Source organism: Equus caballus, chromosome 18 (assembly GCF_041296265.1).
Source record: "Equus caballus isolate H_3958 breed thoroughbred chromosome 18, TB-T2T, whole genome shotgun sequence".
In the NCBI taxonomy this organism is placed as follows: Eukaryota; Metazoa; Chordata; class Mammalia; order Perissodactyla; family Equidae; genus Equus; species Equus caballus.
This window is the reverse complement of record NC_091701.1, coordinates 67,882,862-67,910,096: the sequence shown is the minus strand read 5'-3', so window position 1 is coordinate 67,910,096 and position 27,235 is coordinate 67,882,862. Positions and strand designations below refer to the sequence as shown.

At 39.5% G+C, this 27,235-nt stretch overlaps 1 long non-coding RNA gene across 3 annotated transcripts in view; it reads left to right on the top strand.

The window, feature by feature from the left end:
• LOC138918683 (uncharacterized) overlaps positions 1-27,235 on the top strand; it is a 202,630-nt gene that overhangs the window by 30,212 nt on the left and 145,183 nt on the right. The window contains exon 3 of one of the 3 annotated variants that reach the window (XR_011428324.1): positions 18,231-18,352. The exons of the other annotated variants lie outside the window; for them this stretch is intronic. This is a non-coding gene — a long non-coding RNA (uncharacterized lncRNA). Of the gene's footprint in view, positions 1-18,230; positions 18,353-27,235 lie in introns of those variants that run through there. 3 annotated transcript variants of the gene reach the window in all.

The following is a 27,235-nucleotide window of genomic DNA, read 5'->3' as shown; positions in this document are numbered from 1 at the left end:
GAGAGATGTATGCATACATCTTTATAGAAACAAAAGGGAAAATTTACTAGCACATTCATAATAAAGAGCTTCCAAGTAGTTCTATGTGAAGAATAATAAATTTAGCTTTCAAAATCTCACCTCAATTACAAATATATATGGAAATACTGACTGAAGGTAAATTCCTGCTATAAAATGCAGTCTGATATTGTTTTGAAATTAAAGCATCCTGTCCTTCACTGAAAAGAAGAATGACTTTAATGAAGATAAAGAGCCTTAGTTCAAACTGCAAAAGACTCCAATAACATAAAAACTGTAAATAGGAACCTTATTTTGTGTGCAAATTTGTCCCTTTCTGGCTGATACCCTTTGCAGACCATTACCCTCAGAATGGTGTTTGGATTATTTGTCCTGAAAGCGTCTTCTATCTTATCCTTGAACACTCATCTGCCACTTCTCCGCCCACTTGCTCAGCCTGGTGCCACCTTCCTATAGTTCATCCTATGGAGCTGGCATTTTACTAACTGGAAGTTTCATGTCATATGCCACTTTGGAGATTTCACACATACACTCACCTTTGAGTCATTTACCAAACTATTTCAAAAGAATGCCTTAGAGCCAATGTCTGGTGTACTGCTGTTTAAATCTCTTCCTTCAGATGGAATGGAATGATAAGGTGGAAGTTTCAGCTGAGATCCTAAGGTATCAGGTATCAAAGCGAGTTGTGAATTTATGAATTTTAGAGTTACAACGCTCTTAGAGCCCTTGCCCACATCAAGGGCATAAAAGGGTGGTTTTTACTCGGGCATTTGTAAAAGTGATTTTTTTTTTTTGAAGAGGGAGAGTTGTGAAATATCACCTCCCTCTTTGTCTCAAGTCAAGAGTGAATCTTAAAGTGAACCAGCAAAGTGAATTTTTCTTAGGTAAAGGTAAGAAGAAAAGCCAAGTTTCTACAGAGAAGCAGGGGAAGGACCAGACCCACTGAATAAGTGTAAGGGGCAATGGAAGAGAAAAGATGAAGTTATTTTTCTTTCTTTCTTTTTGTTTTGAGGAAGATTAGCCCTGAGCTAACTACTGCCAGTCCTCCTCTTTTTGCTGAAGGAAGCCTGGCCCTGAGCTACTATCCGTGCCCATCTTCCTCTACTTTGTATGTGGGATGCCTACCACAGCATGGCATGCCAAGCGGTGCCATGTCCACACCCAGGATCCGAACGGGCAAACCCCGGGCTTCTGAGAAGCAGAACATGCAAACTTAACCGCTGCACCACCAGGCTGGCCCCTGAAGTTGTTTTCCTGAGAACATCCCACAAGTTAGTGATTTTTCAGTACACTGACTATACATGCAAGGGCCCATTTATCCTTATCTTTGTTTAGTGCTCTGAGAGCAATTCTTTATCCACAAAATGTTTCCCATGATGACTTTTGGGTTTTTAAAAAAGTGTTTTAGTATAGAATCTTACAAATATTCTAAAAACTTTACATTTATTGCTGTGCTCTCATTAAGATATTTAATTTTTCTCTCAAAGAAATCTAACACATTATTTAGATATGATTTCCCCTTAATGAAATAAAATATATTTCCTATCAATATGTCAAGTTTGTGCAAGTTTTCAATGATCTTACACTGCATGGTAAATTCCATCATTAAAGCATAGATGGAGGTGAGACTGTGCTGCTCTTCTCACCTTCTTCAAATCAATAAAAGACAGAATAATAAGCTAAGAATGAGAAGTCAGAGAGGTAAAGGTCTCTGAGAAGCCAGTGGCAGAGAAAATTTAAAGAAAGAAGGTCAATAGAGTTAAATGATGCAGAGACGTCAAGAAGGATAAAAATAGAAATTGTGATTTAGGGAGTCAGGAGTGAGCTTTTTTGAATGTCTGTGAATGGAGTGGTAAGATGAGATACAATAGTGAGAAGGCTGAGGAGCAAATGAGGGGTGAAGAAGTGAGGATAAAAATGTACAGTGCTTTTTCTAGAAGTTTGGCATTGGAGGACAAAGTCAAGAGAAAGTTTTTGCATTTTTTAAGTCAAGAGACTTGAGTCTATGTCAAGGCTGAGGAAAACAAGCCAAAGAAAGCACAGGAATAAAGGTGTGTGCATGTAAAGGGGCATAACTGGGCCCTGGCAGGGGAGAGGTGAAAGCACCCAGGAAGATGGGGCAAGTCTGGAAAAATCATCTCTCCCAGATGAGAGAATGTGCAAAGGTAGAGTTAAATCTGAGGTGTGGAAGATGGAAGTTGAAGGAGTTCACAACTCTTGGTCTCAATTTTCTATGTGACATAGGTGCTAAGTTCATCCACTGAGTGGCTGTGTGAGGGGAATAAGGTTGTGCCCTTCACAAGGGAGCGTGGAAGCTGAAATTTCTAAGAGGATGCTTTTTTCTAGGTCTTACAAAGGTGCTGTAAGGCCTAGCTATATAGCCTTTGCTAAGAGCTTTAATAAGAGTGGTGAAATCTTGGAAAAATATCTGTTTCTAAGGAGTTATCCTACAAATGGTTAGCTAATTAGCTGTAGATGTTGGTATTATCACAGTTGGATCTAATCACTCTAACTTGGTCGTTCAGAAGAAAATTTGGGCTTGGAAATCCTCTGATCCCTCCTAAAGGAGAACATTAATTAAATTTGTGCTTGTTATATTTTAACAGGACTCTGTCATTTAGCAATTTTAAAGTCTCTTAATGTTGGTCTTTGACCCCCTCAAGGCACTTGAGTGTTTTTCTTGAGTTCTTTTTTGACATGCCTAGATTTTAGTTGATACATTTAACACCACTACTTCTGTGATATCTTTGTGAAGGCAAACTTTCCACTTTTTGAAAGTTGCCTTTCCTGCTATAGTAGCCTCTCTTGTATTGCCAGTTGGGCATTCAGACTTTTCTTTTGGTTTCTGAAGAGCCTGATCTTTCTATCCTTGGTTTAATTTTTTTCTTGTGCCTTAAGATTTGTTCAATGGCCTATTGTTTTATTTTTTTTCCACTTTTTTCATAAACAATGCCCATCTTTTGTGCCATTTTTTTTCTTGAAGTAAATAACTCTGTATGGAAAAATTGATATTTTCCTTCCCACTAGGATGTTGAATCATTCAAGATTTTTCTAGTAGCTTGAGACAGCCAGTAGGGGAGTCATAGGGTTGGGAACTCTTCTATGAACTCACTTCTGATCTGCTCCCATCTCACAAAAGATGTATATGTACTTCACAGAAGGCAAGGAGAAAACAGGCTAAAAGTATAAAAGGAAAGGGGACTTTGGGCTTGATATCCTAGTGTCAAGTCCTAACTGTTCGTTTTGGATTATTCTGACAATTCCACTCATCTTCCTTGCTTTAATGATGGACTTTTATTAACTCAATTTTTTAAGGTGGGTCCATTTTTGTTCTAAGGACCTGTGGGGAAGTGAGGTGGTGTGAAAAGAGTTGCTAATAATCTAAACTGCTCTCCCAGTTCAGAGTATGTCTATGTTCTTATATATGCAGCGTATGAAAGAATTATAGAGGCATGTTAGTCCAGGTCTTTTGGGAAGCAGATAAGAGGAGATTAGATGAAAAAATTATTAAACGAAAGGTCTATAAGGGGAAACACAGGGATATGGGAAAGGCCAAGAAGACCACAATGCAGGTCTGTCTGTCTTCAGATAAATGAGAAAGAGAAGGATGGGAGGTGGGTAGAAGCATCTTAGACTACAATGCAGTTCTAAGAAAGTTAGGGAAGGCCATGAGGAGCCAAAGTCACCTTCAGAGGAGTCCTAAGCCCTTCTGGTAATGGACCTACCTCACTCAGTCATTGCCTGGGAGCAACCCGTGAGAAATATAACCTCAGCGCAAGTGCAGTTATAGATTTCAGAGAAGAGCAGCTAGAGCTGTCAGTCAGTTATGCTTTCCAAGGTTAGAAATCTGAGAGGCAAATTTTCATGGCTGTTACTGTCTACTCCATTCACCACACAGATCCACTTTTCCACATAGGTTCAGGGAGCAGCAACTCCATGGTTTCCATGAACCTGTCTTTCTAGGGGTAAAAAAGGGGGAAGGTTAGTGAAATGAACTACAGGCTTTATAGCAGCAGTAGATCCCAGAATGGCTACTCATCCTTTTGCTCCTCCAGATAGTGGTGCTAGCTGAGGCTCTGTGAGCAGGAAAGGCAGCCCCAAACCTAGAATAGGTATCTGTCTTATGAGGATAGGTCCTTCCAGGCTGAAAAGGTGGTCAACATTAACCACCAAGTGGCCAGTTGGTTTCCTTGAGTAATAAATAGTGCCTTAATGAGGGCTCAGAATTGGTCTCTGTTGCTGACAGACGGGACATTCAGAGACAACAGCTGCTAGATCAACCTCCATATGTGGTAGATCATGCTGTTGGGTCCATATATAGCTTCCATATCTGCCACCATGACTACTTCATTCGTGTACCCATTGTGATAGTTGTGGTATGATCAATGACAAAGACTGACTAATATCACCTAGCTAGTCATTTTGTCTACTACTGGTCGAGTACTTTCATGGTGGATGCTATTTGATGGGCATTTATGTACAATATCAAAAATCTTCACACTTCATGTCCCCTTCCACATGTTTGCCCACATACTTCTACTCCATACACCCTTGTCTCTAATTTTCCAATGCTTTTCTTTCCAGATCTCTGATCAGATGACCAGGCCATTGGCCATATACAGGAACTTGTATATATTCTCGCTTTGGGTCACTTCTCATTCTGCATAAAGTAGATGCCAGGTGCTCTGCTCATACGGCTGCCCAGTGGGAAGATCTTCCCTCTCCACTGTCTTTTAGGCCCTCCCCAATATGGCTGAAATGCAGTCTATTTTTGAATTGCTCTCATGTCTCAAGCCAACTCAATCTTACGCAAGCCCAGACATTTTTCTTCTCTTTTAGCTGGTCAAACAGAATCCTTCTTAATGCCGTGGTGATGAGGAAGGGGCACAATGAAACTGCAGTGGGTAACAAAGGGTGTGAGCTACCTAATCATGGCCTTGTTCAATATCACAGCGTCCCACATTGTGAATTCCCACTGGGGCTTGTCATAAAACACCATCCTGCATCTTTTCCCACCACTGTCACCTCCAGTATCAAAAGAATTTGTCAGATCATATGGGCCAAGCAGCACAGCTGCTTGCATCACAGCCTACTCTTGAATAGAAGCCCTTTTCTGCTCTGGGCTCCACTTAAAGCTTGCAAAATTTCATATTACCAGAGCGATATTCCTAGGTGTTGAATGTGTTGCCTACAGGACACAAAGAGGCCTACCAGGCACTGTGATTTCCTCTTGGTGGTAGGATATGTGAGATTGGCCATTTGTCTTTTACTGTGGAAGAAATCTCCCAGCATGTCCCTGACCACTGGACTCCTAAAAAGTTTACTCAAGTGGCAGGTTCTGAGTCTTCATAGGGTTTATCTTTCACCCTCTAGAGCACATGTCTTATTAAGGCCACCAGTGTACTAGCCACCTCTTCCTTTCTTGTCCAATCATTATGACGTCATTGATGTAATGAATCAGTGTGATGTTCTGTGGGATGTGCAGGTGATTCCAACATTTTCAAGCAAAATTATGACAGAGAGTAACAGTGCCAAGAGAGCCCTGAGACAAAATTGAAAATTCAGGTTATTATCTATCTCACATGAATACAAATAATTTCTGATGGTCTTTTCTAAGTGGAATGGAAAAGAATACATTGTCCAAATTAATGGCTGCATACCATGTACCTGAAGCCTTGTTAATCTGCTTAGCACAATATCATATCTGGCACTGCAACTGTGATCAGGTTTACTACTTGATTGAGTCTGTAGTAGTTTGCAGTCATTCTCTAGGATCCATCTGGTTTCTGCAGGGGCCACACTGGTGAGTTAAACAGAAGTAGAGGGATCACAAATTCTGCATCATTTAGGTTTTTAACGGTAGCAACAATTTCCACTGTATTTATGGGGTATGATATTGTTTTTTATTTACTTTCTTGGTTGGGTACTGGGGCTAGTTTCAGAGGTTTCCACTGAGCCTTTTTCACTTTGACAGCTTTTACCCGCAGCCCAAGGACCCAGTGTGGGGGTTAGTCCAACTGCCAAGCCAATTCCAATAATCTGTCAGGAACTGGTTAAATGACCACTGGGTGGATCCCTGGACCCAGTGGGCCAACGATGAACCAAACTTTAGCCAACTTATTTATTACCTGGCTCTTAGGCCCCCACACTAGAAGAGGGGCCATGATGATGCTTTGGGTCTCTGGATATCAACGTCCACTATATTTTTCTCTTGTAGTCCTAAAAATCTTTGGTTATTTGTAGGCATTATTCCCTCTCCCTCAATAAATTTCACTTCTGCACCAATGAACTTGCCAAAGCATTCCCCTTCACCAGGAGATTTTCCCAGGTCACCAAGAGTGAAATCTTTAGCAATCTCAAGCCGCTACCACTTTTTACCAGGAACTATCCATGTCCCACCTGCCAACCAGGATATCCTCTTCATCTTCCAGGTGGTGAGTGAACCATTCCAAAATTCTCATTTTACCACCTGTTTTCTCGGCCTATTCTCAGTACCACTTGTGTTAATCTGGGTCCTACACAAGTCGGATTCCAAGATGGGATAAGAAGAGCCAGAGATTTATTAAGGGCAATGCCTGTGAGGGAAAAATAAGGCAGGAGGCGGGTAGGAAATGAAGGCCAGGAGAGTCATCAAACTGCAATGCAGGTCTGACCCTGGGTCAATAACAGAAGAAAAGAAGGAAAGTTTGGGACAGCATCTTAGACTTCAGTTTAGTTCTAAGAAAGTTTGGCAAGGTCCTTGAGAAGTCTTGGAGTCAAAGTTCTCTGTCAGAGGAGTCCTATGCCTCTCAGGAACAGGCTTGCCTTAGTATCCCTACTTTGCTGTCATTGGCTGGAAGCAGCCCATAGGAAGCATGACTTTGGCTCAGAGGCAATGATGGATTTCAGAGTACATTAGCTGAGGGTGCCCACAGTCAGGGATCTGAGAGGCATGTTTTCATTTCCACCACAAAGCAGAACAATTGGAGGATAGTGAGGAAGAGTGATAATTCTCTGTGCAGGAAAAAGAAAAGAGATAGTGGATACAGAAGAAGATGATGATCTCTAGTGAAACAAATTATGTTCTCTTCCCCTTTTGTTGACCTGTTAAAAGTTCACTAACATGAAGCTTTTGGTTGAAAGCTAGTATAGCATCAAGTGTCTACCACACATGTGGGTACCCAGAAGGTAGCAAATGTAGATATTTGTACAAGTTCCTAACAGAAAAGAAGGTGGAGGCAGAGAGAGCAAGCTCTTCTGATTCAGGTCACAGGGGATTTCCTGCCTATGCCCAAGGTTTTGTTTGTGTTCTAGAGTCTAGACAGTAAGTGAACAGCATATCCCAGAGTGTGTGCTCTGCTGAAATTGAACCCCAAGAAATTTCTGGAAACTTTGAGGTCTGTAAAAAGGGAAAACTGCCAATTTGAAGTGAGAAGAGTGCTTCTGTGTCCCTAAATGTGGAGTTTATGATTTAGTTTGGAGCAAATCAATGTGGTTTTTTTGAGGAGTAAGCACTGTATTGGACATTTTATGCAAATTAAGCACGGCTCAATTTGGAATTGAGACATTGAGGAGTTATACTATCAAAATAATGAAAATCTGTCTTCATTGAGAATGGAGATGCATTTCTGCAGATTGTATCTTTTAGGAAAATGTTACTTTTCTAAACATGAAGTTCGATTTCGTTGTCTCTGAAAATTATTCTAAGTGATGCTTTTGTGTCATCTGGGCAAGCATTCAGAGAGGAGGTGAGGACTGGAGAGGAACTTTGGCAGAAAGGATTTAGAGGTATATACTTACCTTATACCGAAGAAGACACCCCAAAGAGGAGTGGGCTGGCCTTGCAAGTTCTCATATTGACCAGGCTTTTCTGTGTTCTGAAATAAGTAAACCCTGGAAATGTACCCATTATTGAATCTTGATTAATTTTTTAGAAAAACAAGTCATTTTTTTCAATCCTCCAATTATTATTGAAGACCTATTCTGCCAGGGCACTATTTCAGTCGCTTGGAATAAGTCAGTGACAAAAGAGACAAAAAAAGTCCTTGCCCTCTGGAGCTTATATCCTCTCTCCTGGATTTTCTATATCACTGGAAAAGGGAGTCTTGGAGTAGAAATAGGACAAGGAGAAAGAGTTTCTTCTCTCTTGGCTTTAGGCAGTAGGGCCTCAGCTCTGGGAAAAGACAGTGTGCTCAAGAAAACTCTCAATGGGGGAAGTAAGCCGGCCCTATAACATGTTGGCAGGCCAGGTGCCAAAGTGAGAGAAGCCCACCAGAGGACTCCTGTGGAGGGTCCTTGGCTTATGGACTCTGAGAACTACTACATCTGATATAAGGTTTTAAGCTGTTAGGGAAGTTGCCTTCTGTTATTCACTCAACCTCCAGGCAACTCCTGTTAAGGATTACAGCGCCATCTTAGATACCACTGTGGGGATTTGAATGAAGAGTCTGTGATCTCCATGGGGATAAAGTGGTACAAGAAGAAGTTTCAGTGGCTAGCAGTAATGAACTTTGACCCTTAGGAGAACAGAGCAGCAGTCCAGAGTGAGCTGATAGTCTGGGGTAAAAAGTCAGGATGTATCTGTGGAACAAGAAAGCCCTTCCTAGGAATTCCCAGGGATACTAGGGAAGCAGAAACTGGCAAAAATTGGACTTCCTGTGGTCAAGCAGGATAGAGGCTCAGATGATTGTCAATACCCTAAGGAGAAGCGTGACTTCTAGGCTGGAAAGGACTGGGACCTCTGCGTTACATCATCCATGAGAGCCTCAGGGAGCGCTAAAGTTGGTGTTTGAGTTTGAGTTTTAAGAAAGGTCAGAGCCTAAATCACAGAGTAGGGTGTGAGTCAGTTTTCAACAGGGACATGGTGAATAGGGTTTTACATGAAGCCTGCTTAAGAATTCTGTATCTAAATGTAGCTATACATATTCTAATTAATAATTGATGTATGTGTTACCCAACATTTCAGATCATCTTAAGAGTAATATGGGGTGGAATACAACCCCCAGAAATAGTCTATGTAACTAATTTCCCTGAAGAAACGCACTTACCTTAAGAGAGATTTCCAAGGATGAAAAAAGTGAGAAATGCTACGTTATACAGTGGCCAACCCTCATCCATTCTTTCCTCCCTCTCAAATATTTGTGAAAATACTGACACACCCACACACGTATTACCAGAGAAACAAATACACCAAACACAGTCACATATACTATGCAAAGTGTATTACCCAAGTGATAGTAGTGAGAAACTCACAGAACTACCTAAGGGATGTTATTAATTATTTAGCATTTACTGTTCACATCATTAAAGTTTGGTGCTTCCACAATGTAGAATGTAGGGGACTGTACTGGGGACTATATAGTTCAATAAGCACTGTCAGTCTGCTAACAGTGATACAACTACAGAAATGTTTCCTGTGAAGTTTATGATGCTATCATCTCATGCACTAGAAAGCCTAAATTCTGTAGCAGAGGAGCCTGGACCCTAGACCGCGGCTCTGTTTCTGTTGCTCTTATTATAACTCAGATGTAGGGTTTTGTATGTAAAAATTTTTCATAAAGTTCACATACAGCTCTGAAACTGGATCAGGCCAACTAAGCAATATTATAATGGTTACTGGAGTAGTGAAATTTGACCAAAATTTGGAAAAGAAGTAAGAAGAGAGTAAAGAGGAGCAATAGTCTTCTTTCTCCCTCCCTTGTTGTGATTGATTGCCAAAATGACTATAACTTTGCAGTTCTTCCCATCAAGAGGTGGAGTGTATTTCCCTACCCCCAAGATCCAGTGGGGAGCTTAAACCTGCCTTGGCCAGGAATGTGAGGGAAGTGATATTTTGTGAGTTTTGAACCTAGGCCTCAAGAGACAGCTCAGGTTCCTCTTTTCTGCTCTTGAGACTCCTGCCCAGGATAGCCTGAGCATCCTGAGAGACCATGTGGAGCAGAAGCTGGTCTAGTTGAACCATTTTAGACCCAGCAGCCCCAGCTGACATGCCAACTGACCACAGACACATGAGCAAGCCCAGCTGAACGATCAGCCTGGTCAAGGCCAGAACCATCAAGCTGAGCCCTGTCCAAATTGCTAAACTGCAATTTATTTTAAGTCACAAAGTTTTGGGGTAGCTTATTAAACAGCGAAAGCTAACTGATAGCTCTACATATCTTTATGAGTCACACAGCTCAGAAATGTTATAAAGTAAATACTTTCCTCAAATTTAAAGTTTTATGGAGTCACTTAAGCCAGTTCTACTAAAAGTGCTGATCCACAGAGAGATAAAGAACTTGCACTAGAATGTAAATCTATACACCGCTTCCTTCAACAAGAAAGTCTTCCTACAAAGAGGACATCAGCAGAATTCAATAGTGTGCATGATGATATAGTTGATTTCTATTCTGGTGCAAGTTCCTCGTATTACTGCAAATTGGTAATAAATCGTACACAAACCAGTCACAGTCTGTGGACCACACTTTTGGTAACAATGACCTAAGGCTTAGGGGTCAAAAAAATTTTTTTTTTCTGTGAAGGGCCAAATAGTAAAAGTTTTAGGCTTCGTGGGCCATACAATCTGTCAACTTTGTCATCACAGCACAGAAGCAGCCATAGACAATATGTAAATGAATGGGTGTGGCTGTGTTCCAATAAAACTATTTTAAAAACAGGCAGCAGACTAGATTTGGTTTTTGGGGCTAGTGGGCTGCCTCCTGAATCCTAAGCCATTTCTGAGATGCATCCCCATCAATGCTCATTATCAGGTCTGGTGTTTTACTAATGTCAAAAGAATCTAGGCAAAGGCAAAAAGAGAATTGGAGATATCCTTCATTAGAGAGAAAAAACAAATGCCTGAAATGGTTATTTCAGATGTCCCAACACAGAACCACCTAGAGGGATAAAATGAAACATGGAAATATGTACATAATTATTAAGAAATATATGGGAAATAAAGTGAGTAAGTATTGCCAATCAAGGCCCTTGGCTAAATCTTGGGAAAAAATAAATATTCCAAGAAGCTTTCATTTCAAAATGTTGACATCTCAGAGATAACAGATCTGTTTTGATCAGTAAGGAGCTGGGGTATTCCTTCCCTCATTTTTCTCCTCCCTCCCTTCCTTTCCTCCTCTTTCTTTTCTTTTCCGTTTTTTCTTTTGCTCTTCACACAGAGGACCATTAAAAGCAACTAGTATTACATTCTTGAAGAACAAGTTCATAAGAGTATCTGTTAAAAAGGCATAGTTACCTTATTTGATTCTTCTTCAGTGTGGCTTGGAGACAACACATTTGTGTATCATTAAAGCATTAGACAATAATCCATCTTTAGATTCCCCAGAGAATGGGCAGGGTGTGTCCCTGTGAGGGAGAGTCAGGAAGAGGCACAAAAGAGAGATGTCAACCATTGCCATCCATTTCTCAAAATGCATACTGGGCAGATTTCCAAATTCCTGTTACATTTGTTTTTTTAAAAAAAACAAGATGATTAGCTGCTTTGACGAATATACTCCTCCCCAATTAACAACAGATGCTATCAAAATCACTAGAGTGAAACGAAGATCTGAATACTGTGTGTCCTATTTATTTTAATGAAATATAAAATATGAAACCTATTTCTTAAGGATCTCAAGCTCCTTAAGGATGAGACTTCCATTTTAAATGGAAGGCTTAGTGTGGGTTAGCTTTTCTATGGTTTCTTTTATTTAGTATTTAATATTTAATCCACCTTTTGATTAAGGCACTGAAAATATCTAGCAGAATGCATGTGTGGGAAGCATAACACATTAGAAATCAAAGCCACTGTCAGTCATTAACAATTTAGCTCAGATTGGCCAAGCAGTTTTGCCAGAGAGAATGAACAATGTGCCATGGCCACCAGGGAGGATCAGGAGAGAATAAGCCCAGAGAATGCAATGCTGGGAGGCCCTGATGGGCTGTCGCAAATCGGGGAGAGAGCTGGGGAAAAAAGTGAAATTAAGAGGCAGTGGAGCAATCAGAGAAAACTGGACATAATGGTAGGAGCTGTAAAAAGGAAGGGGGGCTGTAAAAAGAGAAGGGATAAATGTTCAATTTTGTCTACTTCAGGCTAGTCCTAGCCAAGAGAGCCAAAAATTACTTCCCATGCACAGGGATGAAGGGATTCTACCTATGCCAGGAGGGGGAAGAGCCCTCACATCAGCAGTTCGAGCTTTCTTCTTTAGCACACATCTCTAGGCTAACCTTCATCTGCCTGGTCTTCATAAAGCCTTCCCAGGAGCAGTGCTGTGCCCCTTTGTACTCTCTCTCTTTTTTTTTTTTTTTTTTTGAGGAAGATTAGCCCTGAGCTAAAATCTACTGCCAAGCCTCCTCTTTTTGCTGAGGAAGACTGGCCCTGAGCTAACATCTATGCCCATCTTCCTCTACTTTATATGTGGGACACCTGCCACAGCCTGGCTTGATAAGCAGTGAGTAGGTCCGCACCCAGGATCCAACTGGCGAACCCTGGGCCACTGAAGCGGAACATGCGAACTTAATCACTGCACCACCATGCTGGCCCCTGTACTCTATTCTTGACCACAGATTGAGAACTTCCAGGGTCTTCTAAGCAACTTTCTAATCAGTGTCACAAAATGGCGCTGATATATATAATCCAAAATTATGGTTCATTCACCCTGTCCTCTGATGTTTACATTCTCCTGCCCATGTGTGCTCTTCACTACTTCCTTCTCCTTCCTCCTGTCAATCAAATGGTATCCTTTATACCTCCTGATTCTTTTCTTCCTCATCAATATTAATTACGTCTTCAGGTGGGGCCTTGTCAGAGACAAAATCTCATTGCAATAACTTTTCACTTTCCTCTTTACTGTTGTAGTCAATACTTCCTTTTAGTCATCTGTAGCAAACTCATCCCCTCAGAGGGAGAGATGAGGAACATAAAAAATTTAAAGCTAAGAAATACTACTCTAGATATAAAAACACTAGCTTCAGTCACCAAACACTCCATTCTCATCTCCAAAGGTGTCATATGATTATAAGAACTCTTAACAGAAATACAGAATCCCAACAGTTCATTCATTGACTTATTTATTCACCAAATATTTGTTGAGCAACTTCTTTAGGAAATACTCTCCTAGGGGCTGGTAATACAAAGATAAGGCATGATCCTTGCCCTGGTGGAGGTTATCGTCTAGTACAGGAGCCAGATGTGTAAACATGAAATTACAATAGAGAATGATAAGTGCAGAATGGAAGTATATACAAAGTAATGTTTTGTTCAGCGGAGGTTGTCAAGGACTCTGCTAGACTGGGCGAGAAAAGGCTTCCCTGAGGAGGAGATTTGAGCTGAGTGATGAGAAATCATGGAATTCATAATGAAGAGGGAGAGGTAGGAGCAATGACTCTAATAAAGTTTGCCTTCAGCATGGAATTCACGTAGAGGATTAGTAGGAAATTTTAGCTTTAGTGGCAGCAGAGCTAAAAATGAGAATGGACAAAATGAGAGATGCTGAGGAAGTGGAACAACAGGTAGAATTTAATAATGTGGAAGAAGAACGCAAAGATGACTCCCAGGTCTCTAAGTGTGGGAAGAATCTTAGGTATTGCTTAGTCCCACTTTTGACCCAATGCAGGAGTCTCCTCCACAGCCTTCCAAAATGGTGGCCTACTAGCTTCTGTTGGAACCCTTCCAGGAGTGGGAGCTGTCTGCCTTATAAGCAGCAGCCTGCTTCATTCTGGACAGCTTGAATTTTAGAAAGAGCTTTATGTTGACCTGAAATCTGCCTGCCTTTCAATTCTACCCATTGGTCTTAATTCTGCAAGGACTAGGTTTGTTTTCTTAGGTCTACGTCTGAGTCCTTCACATTTTTAGAAACAGCTATTTTGTCTCTCTTAGTCCTTGTCATTCTTCTTCCCTCAAAACATTCCCAAGGCTTCAAGAAAATCTTGACAAAATCTCTGTCTGTCATAATGCTGACATATGGAAAGGTAGATTTTCACATTTCTCCACAGGTTGGACTTGGTATCATAAATGTGTCATGACCTTAAAATAAGAAACTCCTTGACTGAGGCTGGTAGCATATCAGCTTCATGAGCAGCACAATGAAATAATAAGAGGATAGAACAAATGTTAGAGAAGAATAGTGTATCTCCTTAAAATATAATTCGCTAAGAGATTACAGCCTCTTCCTGGGGTTGTATGACCATTCCCTTAGTCACTTGAAGTAACAGGCTTATTTTATTACAGAAGGAAACAACATGTGGCTTGATTCAAATAAAGTCAACACTTAGACTAAGAAAATAAAATAATATTAGAGCTGAAAGTGGTGTTTAAGATGATCTTGTCTAACCCCTTAATTTTATAGACCAGGCAACATATGACTACTTGATGGTTACAAGTAGTAAAATTATTTGCTAAAACCCTTTAGGAGAATAGTTGATAAGTAACTAGACATTCCTATAGTGTCATATTAACACCACACAGATTATTTTCTAGTCACAAAGGAAAATATCATTGTACAGTGGAGGAATCCAGCAATTATTACACAAATGAACAGTTAAGTTTCTCATCTCTAATGATAGTTCATCTGGATAATATTTTCTGATGAGATTCAACATGGAGTACCTAACATCACCTATGATATAATCTGGGCATAAATCTCTAATTAGAACACACAAAGTTCAACAAGTGGTGCTGGGACAACTGGATATCCACATACAAAAGTGAATTTGGACCCTTTTCTCATATATATATAAAAAATAACTCAAAGTGGACAAAAGACCTAAATATAAGCACTAAAATGATAAAACTCTTAGAAGGAAGCATAGTGGTTAATCTTTGTGACTTTGGATTGGCAATGGTTTCTTAAATATGACAACAAATGCACAGGGAACAAAAGAAAAAAATTGGACTTCATCAAAATTAAAACCTTTTTTGTATCAAAGATCATTATTAAGAAAGTAAAAAAGCAACCTACAGAATCATATATCTGATAAGGGTCTAGTATTCAGGACACATAAAGAAACAACCCAATTTAAAAATGGGCAAAGGACTTGAATAGCCATTTCTCTGAAGAAGATACAAATGAGCAAAAAGCATCTGAAAAAATGCTCAATGTCACTAGTTATTAGGAAAATGCAAATCAAAATCACAATGAGATACTACTTCATACTCACCAGAATGAATATGATGTTTTTCAGTGGAAAATCACAAGTGTTGATGAGGATGTGGAGACATTGGAACCCACATACGTTGCTGTTGGGAATGTAAAATAGTGTAGCTACTGTGGAAAACATTCTGGCAGTTCCTCAAAAAGTTAAAAATAGAGTTACCATATGACCGAGCAACTCCACTCCTAGGTATATACTCAAGAGAATTGAAAACCTATATTCACATTTGAAAATATGTATAGGAATGTTCATATCAGCACTATTCATAATAGCCAAAAACTGAAACCATCTCAAATGTCCATCAACTGATGAATGGATAAACACAATGTAGTACAATGGAATATTATTCAACCATAAAAAGTAGTAAAGTACTGATACATGTTACAACATGAATGAATCTTGAAAACATTACGCTAAGGGAAAGTTAGACATAAAAACACAAAAGGCCACATATTGAATGATTCCACTTATATGCAATGTCCAGAATAGGAAAATTCATAGAAACAGAAAGTAAATGTTGCCAAAGGATTGGGGGAGGAAGATATTGGGAGATATGGGGTTTCTTTTTAGGGTGATGGAAGTATTCTGGAATTAGATAGTGGTAGTGGCTCGCGACATTGTGAATATACTAAAACTTCTAAATGATTAAAATAGTGAATTTTATGTTATGTGAATTTATCACAGCAAAAAGTTTTTTAAAAGAGTATACCAAGTTTTAGATGTGACTCCATTTTACAGTTACTTCAGGCAACAGAGAAACAAGCTAAATGATATCAGATATGACAAATAGAAATGGCAAGCAATAGGATATGTTGGAATATATGAGGAAGCCATTTGGTGTAAACCTAATTCAGCCTGACTTTGTTTTTCCAAAAGGGGCTGACATGGCCATTGAACATGCATTGTACAACCACTTTAAACATTTGCTATGTCCCAAAGACAAGAGCAGATTGCCTTAAGATAAAGGTGCAACTTCCCCCTACATAGGTATTTCCTTGAGGATAAGCATCTTTCCCTAGGCTAGGAACTGATTGCTGTGCTCACCTGTGACCAGACAGCTGGAAACAACAGATATACTACCTGCTGTGTCCATCAACTGCTGTGCTGACAGAGCGGTCTCATGACTATTGTAAAAGGGACATTTCAATCATATGTGAAACATCCTCTTTGAGGGTGTATAACCACTCTGTACACCCCACTTCTTTGGTGCCCTTCCTTCCTTTGGGAAGGAAGGCCCTGGGCTATGGTCCTCACATTTTGGCTCAGAATAAACTCACCCAAATTTTCATTTATAGATTGGTTATGGACAGGTAGAAGCAATAGGACAAACCCAGAAGGTGACTCAATCTGTAGGACAACTGGACTGTTCTTTAAAAAAAACCAATAACACAAAAAGGTGACTGTGCCAGCGTTGAACTATATGGCCAAATACCCCAAGAGGTGTGTGCTCTTGAATAGTGAGAATAGGGTGTTTTAATTATTTTGTTTGTCAGTACTTTATTGTTTTCTAACAAACACATATATTATTTCTATAATTAAAAGTGTATTAAAAGTACTTGCTTGAGGTCATATAGCTAATTTAGAGAATTAAAACAATTTTTTACAAAACAATTCAGAAAAAGACTGAAAACCACAGAGTAGGACTTAACCCTTAAATACTGGCTGCAAGGGAGAGGTTCCAAATGGTTGGGTTTGGAAAAGGGAATAATAGCCATATGTTGGTATAACATGAAGATTTTCCTCTTTGCCACTACATTTCTGTTTCTTCAAATGTTCCTTTTTCCTTTTTTTCTGCTTCTTCTTTTGGCTCCTTTTCTCCCCCATCCTTCATTTTTCCCCTTTTCTATCTTAATATGTCCCACCCATCTCCTTTTTGTTTTCTTTGTTTCTTTCTTGGCCTTTCTTTAAGGGTCTGCCCCTTCCCCCATATCTTCCCTGAGAGGCTGTTCTTTACGCAGGGAGAAAGCAGTAGTTCCCAGGATCAGACTTCCGTCTGTCTCTGGCATTGTTCACAGAGGAAGTTACTCTTTCCAAGCACAGGTGGGGAAGAGACTGTGGCCCTCTCCACCATATGCATCGAAGTTTGCAAGGAACTGTACTGTAGGAGATAGTAGGTGAAACTCCGGGTTCCGTCTACAGTTTGAATGATGGAACTTTAAACATACTGGGGAGAGGAGATTGGGGAAAGTGGAGCAAATGGATCCTTCCTGCTTTTTATTTATTTCAAGGGAAGGAGATCTATAGTCCTATGGGTGGAATTGGATTGAACTGAGTGTTGTGTCCGGGGTTGACCTGGCACTGTCTGATATCATAATCTATCTACAAACTGCTTCAACCTTCGAGAGCCTGTGTGCCAGAGGTGGAGGTTAGAAAGATGTGGAAGAACTCAGGGAGATTGATGAACTTTGATAATTTTTTGTATTTGATAAATAACAATGCATTTTAAATTATTAATTATGAGATAAAAGGAAATTGTTATATTTTGAATTTGTTGGCTGGTACATAGACTTTAAAAAATCTATTTATTGAACTACATAGTCATCTATAACTTGAGTTTCCTCAGCCCTTACCAGCCTGTAGTGTGTACAAGTGGAGTTCAATTCAAGGTATATTCTATATATTTTTTAAAAGTATATTACCCAAAATTTACACCACTTGCTATGTAGGACCTCAGATTCCTGAAATGTTTGCCCTAAAGTGTTTCTGAGAATCTACAGAGCATCCAATCGGCTATAAGGCATTCCTTCTGCTGGGTGCTTCCCCTGGGCAAGACTGCTGTTTCCACCCTCAGCCTCCACCAGGCACTGCTGCCTTCCCACCAGTCACCACCACTCCTCCGTTGCACCACCCTCTCCTGGTCAGTGCTTGAGTCTCTGTGATGGTTAATTTTATGGGTCAACTAGACTGGGCTAAGGGATGTCCAAATAGCTGGCAAAATATTATTTCTGGATTTGTCTCTGAGAGTGCGTATGGAGAAGATTAGCATTTGAATCAGTAGACTGACTGAAGATCCCCCCTCACCAATATGGGACATCACCCAATCAGTTGAGGGCTCAAATAGAACAAAAAGGTGGAGGAAGGGCAAATTCACTCTCTGTCTTCTTCAGCTGAGACATCCCTCTTCTCCTGCCCTTGGACATCTGAGCTCATAGTTCTTCGGACTTTGGAGGTGGACAGAATCATACCGCTGGCTTTCCTGGTTTTCTAGTTTGCTGATGGCAGATTGTGGGGCTTTCTGGCCTCCATAACCACGTGAGCCAATTCCTATAATAAATCTCCTCTTAAATGTAGCTATATATATCCTATTGGTTCTGTTTCTCTGAGAACCCTGACTAATACAGTTTCCTTCCTTTGAGGGGCCAGACTTATGCTGCAGTCTGGCAAAGTGGAGGAGGACATCTCTTTCTATCTTCACCTTACATTTTTACGTGAGGGAGCTGCCTGTGCCTGAATATCATACAGCAGGTTAGTGAAAGAACTGTTTCAGCTTTTACTGTAATCTGAGTGGCTGGACCAGGGACAAATGGCTCAGAATTACCTTTTCATTGTTACTCCTTTTTTGCTGATTATATGTGAAGATAGAAAAAACATTAATAAAATACAGAGAAAATGGACTAAAAATTTGCCATACATTTAAATGTCTATATAAACGTATAAATTTATAATGTTTACATAAATGGAATCATCATATTCTATAAATTCATTTCAAATATAAAGATCTATTTATTATTTTTTGAATGGTCATGTAGCATTCTGTTGCTGGATGTACGATGACTTTTTAGCCAGATCTTTTTTAATGGAATTCCATGTTTATAGCTGCCTGACTATAAACAACGCTGTCACACACATCTGTACATGTATCTACTAGTTCCTTAGGAGAAATTTTTAGAATTGGTGACTCAATGGTGAATAGACATTACAATTTTGATGGATACTGGAGAGAATGATCTCTACAGAATTTGTACCACTGTGGAGGACAGTTGGAGAGTCTGAGACCCTCTGTCAGCTGTAAGTAAGGCTGGCCATTTTCCCTCACCTTCACTAGATAATATCCATATTATCCATCTTTTTCATCTTTGCCAGTCTGGAAGGTTTAAAAAAATCCGTGTTCATTCTTGTTTTAATTTGAATTTTTTTAATTGAGATTAATAGTAGTTTACATCATTGTGAAATTTCAGTTGTACATTATTTCTTGTCCGTCACCATGTAGGTGCTCCCCCTTTTTTTGTTGAGTTGTGTGAGTTCTTTGTATACATTGGGTATCAAACCCTTGTCTGATAAATGATTTGCCAGTATTTTCTCCCAGTTGATGGGTTGTCCTTCCATTTGTTTATGGTCTCCTTTGCTTTGTAGAAGCTTTTTAGCCTGATGTAGTCCCGTTTGTTAACTATTTCTTTTGTTTCCCTTACCCGAGTAGACATGGTATTCGAAAACATGTGGCTAAGACCAACGTCAAAGGGTTTACTGCCTATATTTTCCTCTACGATTTTTATGGTTTCAGTTCTTACATTCAAATCTTTAATCCATTTGGAGTTAATTTTTGTGTATTTTTTGTGTATGGTGCAAGATAACGGTCTACTTTCATTCTTTTCCATGTAGCTGTCAGTTTTCCCAACACCATTTATTGAAGAGACTTTCCCTTCTCCATTGTATGTTCTTGGCTCCTTTGTCAAAGATTAACTGTCCATAGATCTGTGATTTTATTTCTGGGCTTTCAATTCTGATCCATTGGTCTATTTGTCTGTTTTTGTGCCAGTACCATGCTGTTTTGATTACTATAGCTTTGTAGCATGTTTTGAAGTCAGGGATGATGATGCCTCCATCTTTTTGTTCTTTTCTCTCAGGATTGCTTTGGTAATTCAGGGTCTTTGGTTGGTCCATATAAATTTTTGGATTCTTTGTTCTATTTCTGTGAAGAACGTCATTGGGGTTCTGATTGGGACTGCATTAAATCTGTAGATTGCTTTAGGTGGTATGGACATTTTTACTATGTTGCATTCTTCTGACTCATGAACATGGAATATATTTCCATTTCTTTATGTCTTTCTCAATTTCTTTCAGTAATGACTTATAGTTTTCACTGTACAGGTCTTAACCTCTTTGGTTAAGTTTATACCTAGGTATTTTATTCGTTTTGTTGCAATTGTAAATGGGATTGTATTCTTGATTTCTTTTCTGCTAGTTCATTGTTAGTGTATAGGAATGCAACTGACTTTTTAAAAGTGATTTTGTACCCTGCAACTTTGCTGTAGTTGTTGATTATTTCTAGCAGTTTTCTGGTGGATTCTTTAGGGTTTTCTATATATGGAATCATATCATCTGCAAATAGTGAAACTTTCACTTCTTCCTTTCCAATTTGGATTGCTTTTATTTCTTTTTCTTGCCTAATTGCTCTGGCCAATACCTCCAGTACTATGTTGAATAGGAGTGGTGAGAGTGGGCACCCTTGTCTTATTCCTGTTCTCAGAGGAATGGCTTTCAGTTTTTTGCCATTAAGTGTGATGTTGGCTGTGGGTTTGTCATATAGGCCTTTATTATGTTGAGGTAATTTTGTTCAATACCCATTTTATTGAAGGTTTTTATCATAAATGGATGTTGGATCTTGTCAAATGCTTTCTCTGCATCTATTGAGATGATCGTGTGATTTTTATTCCTCATTTTGTTAATGTGGTGTAATGCATTGATTGATTTGCGGATGTTGAACCATCCTGCATCCCCAGAATGAATCCCACTTGATCAGGGTGTATGATTCTTTTACTGTATTGCTGTATTCGGTTTGCCAATGTTTTGTTGAGGATTTTTGCATCTAAGTTCACCAAGGATCTTGGCCTGTAGTTTTCCTTCTTCCTGTTGTCCTTGCCTGGTTTTAGTATCAGGGTAATGTTGGCCTCATAGAATGTGTTAGGAAGTGTTCCATTTTCTTCAATTTTCAGAATGGTTTGAGAAGAATAGGTACTAAATCTTCTTTCAATGTTTGGTAGAATTCTCCAGAGAAGCCATTTGGTCCTGGACTTTTGTTTTTTGGGAGGTTTTTGATTGCTGTTTCAATCTCTGTACTTGTGATTGGTCTGTTCAGATTCTCTGTTTCTTGTTGATTCAATTTTGGCAGGTTGTATGAGTTTAGGAATTCATCCATTGCTTCTAGGTTATCAAATTTGTGGGCATATAGTTTTTCATAGTATTCTCTTATAATCCTTTGTATTTCTGCTGTATCCATTGTAATTTCTCCTCTTTCATTTCTAATTATATTTATTTGAGCCTTCTCTCTTTTTTCCTTGGTGAGTCTGGCTAAGGGTTTGTCAATTTTGTTTATCTTCTCAAAGAACCAGCTCTTAGTTTTGTTGATCCTTTTTACTGTTTTTTTTTAGACTCTATTTCATTTATTTCTGCTCTGATTTTTATTTTTTCCCTCCTTCTGCCAACTCTGGGCTTTGCCTGTTCTTCTTTTTCTAGCTCTGTCAGGTGCATTTTAAGATTACTTATTTGAGATTTTTCTTGCTTGCTGAGGTGGGCCTGTATTACTATGAATTTCCCTCTTATGACTACTTTTGCTGCATCCCGTAAGAGTTGGTAAGTTGTATTTTCATTTTTGTTTGTCTCCAGGTATTTTTTAATTTCCTCTTTGATTTCTTCAATGATCCAGTGGTTGTTCAATAGCATGTTGTTTAGTCTCCACATATTTCTGAGTTTCCCGGTTTTGTTCTTGTGGTTGATTTCTAGCTTCATAGCATTGTAGTCAGAAAAGATGGTTGGGATGATGTCAATCTTCTTGAAATTATTGAGGCTTGGCTTGTTATCCAACGTATGGTCTATCTTTGAAACTGTTCCATGGGCACTTGGGAAGAATGTATTTTCTGCTGTTTTTGGATGGAATGCTCTATATATGTCTATTAAGTCCATCTGGTCAAGTGTTTCATTTAAATCTACTATTTCCTTGTTGACTTTTTGTATGGAGGATCTGTCCATTGAACTAAGTGGGGTGTTGCAGTCCCCTACTATTATTGAGTTGCTGTTAATTTCTCCCTTTAGGTCTGTTAATAATTGTTTTACATACTTTGGTGCCCATGTGGTAGGTGCATATATATTAATAAGTGTTATATCCTCTTGGTGGAATGTCCCTTTTATCATTAAATATTGCCCCTCTTTGTCTCTCCTTGTCTTTTTTAACTTGAAGTCTGCTTTGTCTGATAAAAATATGGCAACATCTTCTTTCTTTTGTTGGCCATTAGCTTGGAGTATTGTCTTCCATCCCTTCACTCTAAGCCTATGTTTGTCTTTGTAGCTGAGGTGCGTTTCCTGGAGGCAGCACATTGTTGGGTCTTTTTTTTTTTAAATCTATCCAGCTACTCTGTCTTTTGATTGGAGAGTTCAGTCCATTTACACTTAGAGAGATTATTGTCATATGAGGGCTTAATGCTTCTGTTTTATCTCTTGTTTTCTGATTGTTCTGTGTCTCCACTGTTTCTCTTCCTTTGTATTTTTGACTGCCATTTCATTTTCTTGGTTTTCTGAGAGGGATTTCTGAGTTCTCTCCTTTTTTGTGAATTGTGGCTATGCCCTGATTTTTTGTGTAGTGGTTATCGTGAGGATTGTATGAAAGATATTGGAGATGAGATAGTCCATTTTCTTATAGCCTCTTATCTCCATTAACTTAAGCAGGTTCCTTCCCTTTCCTCTCCCCTTCTGAGTAATTGCTGTTACATATTGTTTTGTTTTTAACTTTTGAGTTTGTGGTGAAGTTGAAGTGTTTTTCATTACTTTTGATGCTTTCTTTCCCTTTCTCTTTTAAGTTGTAATTGAGCCTTTGCCTCCCTGTTCCAGTAGAGAGCTGCAGGTTTCTGATCATGTCTGTCTATTTATCTTCTTGCTCAGAGCTTTGTTGACCTTTGCCTTTTTGTTGCCAGTGTGAGGGTATCTTTAATGATTTCTTATAGGGAAGGTCTATTGGCAATGAACTCCCTTAGCTTTTGTTTATCTGGGAAAGCTTTTATTTCTCCATTGTATCTGAAGGAAAGTTTTGCTGGATAGAGTATTCTTGGCTGAAAGTTGTGTCTTTCAGTATTTTGAATATATCATTCCATTCTCTCCTAGCCTGTAGGGTTTCTGCCAAGAAATCTGTTGAAAGCCTGATCGGATTTCCTTTGTAGGTGATTTTCTTCTGCCTTGCTACTCCTAATATTCTTTATTTATCCCAAACTTTTGCCATTTTTACTATTATATGTCTTGGAAAGGGTCTTTTCACGTTGATAAAGTTGGGCATTCGATTAACTTCATTTATCTTTAAATCTGAAACCATCTCCATGTTTGGGAAGTTCTCAGCAATTATTTCTTTGAACAAGCTCTCTGCTCCTTTCTCCCTCTCTTCCTCATCTGGGATACCTATAATCCTTATGTTGCTTTCCTAATTGAGTTGGATAATTCTTGAAGAATTCCTTCATTAAAAAAAAAATCTTAGTTCTATCTTCTCCTCCCCCTGTAGAATTTCCACATTTTTATCCTCAAGAAGATTATTTCCTCCGCAAGATGAATTCTATTTCTTAATGATTCTGGATTATTATTTATTTCATTAATTGTGTTTTTCACATTCAGAATTTCTGCTTGATTTTTTTTTTATAGTTTCAATCTCTTTGGTGAAGAGATTCATTTTTTTGCTGAGCTCCGTGAATTGTCTTTCCATGTTTTCTTGTAAGTTGCTGAGTTTCCTTATGATGGCTATTTTGAATTATCTGTCATTTAGGTTGTATATTTCTGTGTCTTCAGTGTTGGTTTCTGGAGAATTGTCATTTTCCTTCTGGTCTGAATTGTTGCTGCAGTTTCTCATGGTGTTTGATGAGCTAATCTTTTGTTGGGGGCATTGTGGTGTTCTTAAGATGCAGATTCCCCCTGTTACTGCTCGGGGGAGGAGCAGGAGCAGTGTTTCTGGCCCCACACCATATGCTGGAAGCTGTGGGGGTATTATGGGTGCTTCCCGCAGCCTGGGATGCATTCAGGCACTTGTCTGGACTGTCCTTGTTGGGCGGGGCTTCCTCACTAGGCTAGGGCCACTCTTTGGTGCCTAAGGGGTGCTCTGAGTTCCCCCTCCCTCCCAGAAAGTGAGCACCAGTGTACTCAAAGCTACTGTGTCTATTCCCACAGAAGCCCAGGACACGTTCCCTCTTTGGAAGCGCAGCTGCACTGTGAGCATTTGCACGTGCCTGAGAAGTGTTTGCCCCAGCATGGAAATCTGTTGAGGTCCCTGTTTTTGATCTGCAGTCTGTGGGGCTGCTGAGCTTGGTGGGCGGGGCTTCTCTGCTGGGACCTGGGCTGTGGCTGCTCCTTTATGGCACAGGGGCACAGTGGGCTCCCTCTCTCTGCCAGGAGAGTGACCATGAGTGAAGGCTAAGTGTTACCTCCTCCTCCTCTTATGATCACCCCACTGCATGTTCCCACTTTTGGGGTGCTTGCACCAGGTTGGAAAGCATTTGCGTGCAAGCACATGGCTATGGAGGGAGAGCAGAGTGCGCTCACCTATCTCTGCCACTTGCTAGGGGGCCAGTCCACCCACCCTCAGATGTATAGCTGTGTGTGTCTCTCAGGCATCCTGTTGTGCTGTGTGGGCTTCCTCTGTTGGTCAGTGAGTGTCCATTTAGTTGTAGTTCAAAAGTGGGAGAGATGAAGGAAAGAGCTCACTCCACCATGTTGCTAACATCACTCTTTAATTTGAATTGTTTTTTAGTTTTAGTGAACATTCCGTATTTGTTAATTCTTCTGTAATTTGCCTGTTCAGATATTTTGGCCATTTAAATTGGGGTGTTAAATTTTTAATTGATTTCCAAAGGCTATTTGAATATCAAATACTAACATTTATATGTCAATATTTAATAAGTTTTTCCCCTGCCTAATTTCCTTGCTAAGATTAGGCTTTCTCCAAGAAGCTCTTACTCCCCCTGAACACAGCTCATTTAGACCATTCTACCAGTTTAATAGCCATGCTCATATATGCTTAAATTTCTGCTGGGATTTCTGCTGGATAGTTGTATGATAGGGTATGTCAGTAAAAGGTGCACACACTAAAGTCGCATTTATTTGAAATGAAAATTATTGTTAGAAATTATAGCTTGTGGTCTAATGGAAAGATATAACATTCAAAATAGGCAGAGTTTGAGATGTAAGGTACTAGCATAATCAATTTAGAAGGCTGACATATGTGTTTAGAAATTTATTAATCTAAGGCTGGAAGTTTGGAGTAGAATCCTTGAGTGATATTTTCAAAAAGAGGAAAGCATGTGCAATGTTCCTCTCTGCCTGCCCCTCCAGTCCTTCCTTGATCACAGCTGAGCTCTCTCCCTACCCACATATCTTAGTGGTTCTTAAATTGGCTGTACACTGCAATCACCTGGGGAACTTTAGAAACTACTCATTACTGAGGTCTGCTGTAGATGTTCTGAAACACAGTCATGCCCACATGACAACAATTCAGTCAACGAGAGGCCACATATACAATGGTGATCCCGTAAGATTATAATGGAGCTGAAAAATTCTTTTTGCCTAGTGACATCATAGACATCATGACACCAGCATACAATGCATTCCTCATGTGTTTGTGGTGATGTGGGGGTAAACAAGCTTACTGTGCTGCCAGTTGTATAGAAGTATAGCACACACAATTATGTACCGTACATAATACTTGATAATGATAATAAACAATTATGTTACTGGTTTATGTATTTACTTTACTTTTTATTGATACTTTAGAGTATACTCCTTCTACTTATTAAAAAAAGTTAACTGTAAAACAGTATGCTACATTACATCGGCAGCAGCCTCACACATCTCATGTTTATTGTATCATTTGATTGTATCATTTTCCCTTGTGCTTGATATAATCCTGTGTTGTTTTGTTCATCATGGCTCCTAAGCATATGAAATCCACTGCTAATGTTGCCAGTAAGAGGTCATGTCGAGTGATTGACCCGGAAATAAAATTAAAGTGATTAAGGACTACGAAGGTGTAAAATCAGTGATGGTTATTGCTCACTAGTCAAGCGTGTCCCATTCCACTATAGCTACAATCTTGAAGAATAAGAACAAAGTGATGGAAGCTGTTAAAGGATATGCTTCATTAAAGGCACCAAAACTAACAAAATTTCAAGAAGAGCCTATATTAGATGTGGAGAAACTTCTAATGGCCTGGCTTGAAGACTTGACACCAAAGCATATCCTTCTCAGCACCACAATGATCATAGCCAAAGCAAAAAGTTTGTTTGCAATGTTTTAAGAAAAGGCTGGGCCTGACTGTGATATTGAATTTACTGCTAGCTCTGGGTGGTTTACACAAGTCAAGAATCATTTTTCCTTGCATAATATGAAAGTGAGTGATGAGCAAGTGCTGATGTTAAGGCAGTTGAAGAATTTTTGGAAACTCTAGATAAGCTGACTGTGGAAGAAAATTACTTGCCAGAGCAAATATTCAGTGTGGATGAAACCTCCCTATTCTAAGGCTTTTTTAAGGACAGGGTAACCATTTTGCTTGAGGGCAACGTTGCAGACTACAAACTGAAACCCTTTGTGAGCTGGCACAGTGAGAATCCCAGGGACTTCAAGCGTATCAATAAGCACACACTGTCAGATACTACAGGAGCAATAAGAAGTCATGGATGACCCAGTTCCTTTTCCAAGATGCCCTCCTGAGTTGCTATGCCAGTGAAATGGAGAAGTACTGTTTGGAGAATAGCATACCTTTCAAGATTTTGTTTATGTTTGATATTGCTCCCAGACATCCTCCTTTTATTGGTGATTTTCATCCCAATATCAAACCAATGGATTCAACCAATGGATCAAGGAATTATAGAAGCTTTTAAGGCCTACCACCTGAGGATAACCTTTGCCCAGGCTATTGTTGCAACTGAGGAAGACGCTGGTGAAATTCTGGAAGGATTACAACCTCTATGACTGTATCAAGAACCTTACATGGGCTTGGGATGATGTCACCTAGGAGTGTATGAATAGCATCTGGAAGAAGACTCTCAAGAGGTTCATCCATGACTTCAAGGGACTTGCCAAGGATGAGGAGCTCCTAGAGGTGGTTCCTGAGGAACTAACTAATGAGGAGTTGTTGGAACTGGTACCGGAA